This window comes from Echinops telfairi, unplaced genomic scaffold (assembly GCF_000313985.2).
Source record: "Echinops telfairi isolate 266 unplaced genomic scaffold, ASM31398v2 ScPeMD7_7;HRSCAF=31, whole genome shotgun sequence".
Classification (NCBI taxonomy): Eukaryota; Metazoa; Chordata; class Mammalia; order Afrosoricida; family Tenrecidae; genus Echinops; species Echinops telfairi.
This window is the reverse complement of record NW_022103904.1, coordinates 1,574,658-1,579,115: the sequence shown is the minus strand read 5'-3', so window position 1 is coordinate 1,579,115 and position 4,458 is coordinate 1,574,658.

Genomic DNA, 4,458 nt, shown 5'->3' with positions numbered 1-4,458 from the left:
GGTGGCGCATTGACTGCTAACGTGAAGATCAGCAGTTCAAGACCACCAGCCACTCCAAGGGCGAGATGAGGCTTTCTGCTCCCGTAAAGAGCGACAGTTTCAGGAAACGCCCAGTGGCGTTCGACTCTGTCCTCGGAGCCACCACGTGTCAAAGTCAACTCGGGGGCACTGAGTTCGTTTTTTGAGCACACCAACCGAGCATCTTGAGGCAGCACGATGGATTTGCGTTACACGGTGTTGTCTAGAGTTACCTTGACCGTGATCTCGGTTCTCTAGAGTTGCTGTAACACAAACACCACAGGTGGGTAGCTTGAACAAACAGCCATGTCTTTTCTCACAGGTGAGAGGCCAAGAGTCGGGACGAAGGGTTTGAAGGGAAGGTTTTCTCTCTGTTGGCTTAGGAGGCAGGTTCTTATCTCCTTTGACTTCTTCCCTTGGCAGCCTTCATGTGACTTGGTATCTCTCTTCCCTCGTCTCTGCTGTGCTTTGTCTCAACAGAGACTGAGTCTCTATTAACTAGGGTTAATGATCAGCATGGACTGATCAGGACAAAGGAAGGCACCGAGAGGAGCTGAGAGGTTAAGGTACACAGCATAAATACTACTATCGTAACCCTACAATAACAATCATTTACCAGCTGATACGTAGTGGACTCCACCTGTGCACAGATGTATATTTGATAGAAGATGTTCCTACATATGCATTTATACTCGGGGGCTTCAAAAGTTCATGGAAATGTTCCATTAACTCTTAATTTTATAAATTATCAAGGGTTCATTCTCCCCACCCTTAAGGGAGGGGGTGGGGAGATTGAAGAGCTGTTACCAAGGGCTCAAGTAGAAAGCAAATATTTTGAGAACAATGATGGCAACAAATGTACAAATGTGCTTGGCACAATGGATGGATGGCTGGATTGCGATAAGAATTGTATGAGCCCCCAGTGAAATTATTAAAGAAGAAGAAGAAAGAACCAGGAAAAAAAATACTCAAGCTGGTCTAATGCTATTTGGAATTTCTGTCTTCAGTAATCAACAAAGTAGTTAGATTTAAAAAAACAAACAAAATAAACAAACCAAGACTTGAAATAACTCCTAGCAAAATCCTCGTAGCTGTTATCCCAAGGCAGGGGGATGATGCGGTGTTACTTTTGCTCCCTGTCATTCTAAATTTGCTGCCAGGAATATGTACTAATTTGGGAGTAATTGGTTTCAAAGTCAACATTATTTGCGAAAGAAAATCATATGGAGAGTGAGAGACCTGATTCTGGGCTCTGAAAAGGCTCGCAGGCTAATGCATGGCACCCAGTGCCATCCAGTCTGACGCCGGGAAAGAAATTGGAGCCAGCTGCAGGGAGGAAGAAGCCGAGAGCTTTCCAGGAAAGCCGCTCATTGGCATGCCAAGTGCATTCGGCTCTCACCACACCACACAAAGGCCTTCAGGATGCGTGGCAGTGAGTGCGCTCCTGCGTGAGCAAGGACAGCCTCTCAGCACACTCAGGCTCCCTCTCCCTGCAGCTGCTTGCCAACAGCCCAGAGACAGAAGCAGCTTTCCAGACTCGGGTGGCCTGTGGCCAGTCACTGAAATGGAAACAGCAAACACATGATCTGGCTACCAGGTGGGAACAAGACAAAAGTGGAGTCATGCCGGGGGAAGGGGAGTGGGGGTTGCAAATGGGCTGGAGCTACTCTTCGCTGGTATGGAAGGGATGCTCAGGACCAAAAGGACAGAGTGGTCAAGCCAGGAAGTCTGAGGTTCATGCATGAGGCTCCTCCACCCATCTGTCCACTTTTTGAGCCCCTTCTCTGTCCTCAGCACAGTGCTAAAGGTTATAGATAATCACCTACCTCTCCAAATGCCACTGGGCACAGTGACACACCAGGCTCATAGTCAAGGTGGTGCAGGTGGCAAGTTTAAGATGCACGACTGCCTTCACACCACAGTGCCAGGCACAGGGGTGAGTTGGAAGCTGACTGACTGTGGAGGTCAAGCTCAGATGGCAAAATACAGATACTTCTGTTTCTTTCCCCCCACCTTCCAAAAGCTGCGACGAGACCATAGGGCCAAGGATAAGCGTTTACAGGCTTATTGACCTTTAATCGGCCAGAATTCTGGGGTTTCAGTCCCTGGTAGATTTTCCAGGCAACTGGATTGGTGAGATGCAGCTGCAGGTTCTGCTGGCTTCCGCCTCATAGTCTTAGGGGAAATGATGTCAATCGTTTTGTTTCCCTTAATGCACTCATTGACTTACTAAGTGTAAACATTTATTGAGCACCTACCATGTGCCATTAGAATGAAACCTACCAATGATCATGAAGAGAGCCCAAGACCAGGCATTGCTCTGTCCTGTGATCCACAAGGTCACCAGGAGTTGGAGCCAACTAACAACAACACTATGTCCCTGTGTTCTTCTGCGTCGATGACAGACAGAAATCCAGAGATGCTCATTTGTGTGTCAGAGAGAGCTTTAGATCAAAGAACAATTGTACATTGAGAAAACATCCCAGGCTATTCCAGATCAAGTCCATAAGTCCAATATTAGCCCATCTGTCTGATACTTGTCCATAAATTCCTCTTTAGATTCATGCGGCACATGCAATGGTGCCGAATGGCAGAAGATCACAGGCCAGTGGGTGGAAAGTCTTGTGGACCCAGTGGCAGTGGAAGCATCTCAGCACTGGTGTGGGTCTCCACATGGCTCCTCCACCTCCAGGGCTCTGGCTGCCATCAGCATAGTTCCATGTGGCTTGTCAATGGGAATTCTGAAGCAGAGAGAGTGTGTGTCCTGCCTCCAGGGAGGATGAGAAGTCCCAGAATCCTCATGAGAAGGCCACGCTCACAAGAAGTGATAAGTAGGCTGTGACCTGATTGGCAGGCTAGACTCCACCCCTTCATTCTTACTTATCAAGTTGACATGAAATTGTGTAACTACCACAATCCCCGATTACAGCAATCCCAGAGTGCTCCTGGGTCTGGAACTAATGGAGGTCTAACTAAGGAGCACTACAGCAAAAAATATACTAAGATTAGGGGTGTTGAGGTCCCCCAGGTAAACCAGCAGCATCATGTTTAATGTAGTAACCCATTGCTGAAGAGTCTTTTCTAGAAAAGAGCTTGCTCCACAGGATTCCGTGACTGTGATCTTAATGGAAGCAGATCATAACTAAGGAGGTATGAACACCCAATTTTTGGTTAGTAGCTGAGAGTACATCATTTGCACCACCCGGGGACTTATTTAATATGATGTGACCAGCTTTTCCAGATCCAGTATCATTACCATACATATGAATACTAATACATGCATGTGTTCATTTTCTTGGTCTGCCATAACCAAAGCCTAGAAACTGTATGGCTCATAAAAAAAAGAAATACATTCTATCACAGTTCTGGAAGCTAGTCGTCTGAATTCAAGGTGTCAGCAGGGCCACACCCTCTCAGAAGAAGCTTTGAAGTCCTGTTCTTGTCTCTCAGTGTCTTATAACCCCAGGTGTTCTTTGACTTGGAGCTATAGCATAAGTCAGTTGTCGCTTGGCTGTCTACCGTGTGTGTGTGTGTGTGTGTGTGTGTGTATGTGTGTGTGTGTCTAGGTTGGTGCTGTTAGGTTGGTGTTTCAAACCCACCAACTGCACCATGCGAGAAAGATGAGGCTGTCTGCTCTCATACAGATGTACAGCCTCAGAAACCATATATAGGGGCCTATGGTAGCTATATAATCATTTGTCAATTTGAGAGGATTACTAGTGAAGAGGTGGAGTGGAGCCTGTCAATCATTGTATAGACAATGAGGCCTCTGTGTGGGCATGGCCTTCCCCTGAGGATTCTGGGAGCTCCGGTACGTTGGAGGCAGGAAATGCTCTCTCTCTCTCAGTTGGCTCCCTGAGAGACATTGCAGCTGACTAGACACATGGAACTATGCTAGTGCCCTGAGCCAGAGGAACCACGTGGAGACCCCTGCCAGCACTGAGATGCTCACAGCACCACTGGATCCACAAGACTTCCCACCCACTGGCCTGTGATCTTCCTGCATTTGGCATCATTGCATGTGTTTCCTGAGTCTGAGGAGGACTTTATAGATTGGTATCGGACATATGGGCTAATATTGGACTTATGGACTTGATCTGGACTGGGCTGGGATGTTTTCTCAATATTTAACTGTTCTTATGTATAAATCTCTTTCTAATACACATGAGTGTCCCTGGATTTGTTTTTCTAATCTACCCAGACTAAGACAGGGGATTATGAGCCAGAATTGACTTGGTTGGTTAACTCATTTAGTATATGACTGATTCATATTAAGACTCAAAGAATGCTAGATTTTAATTTAATACCTGAGCTTTCAAACATCTTACCACATTGAAGCATTAAATTTTACCATATAAACTATATGACCATGTTCCAGGTGGGTAAGAATTTATAATCCACTCATGTTGTTATCAAGTCAATTCCAACTCATAGCAAGCC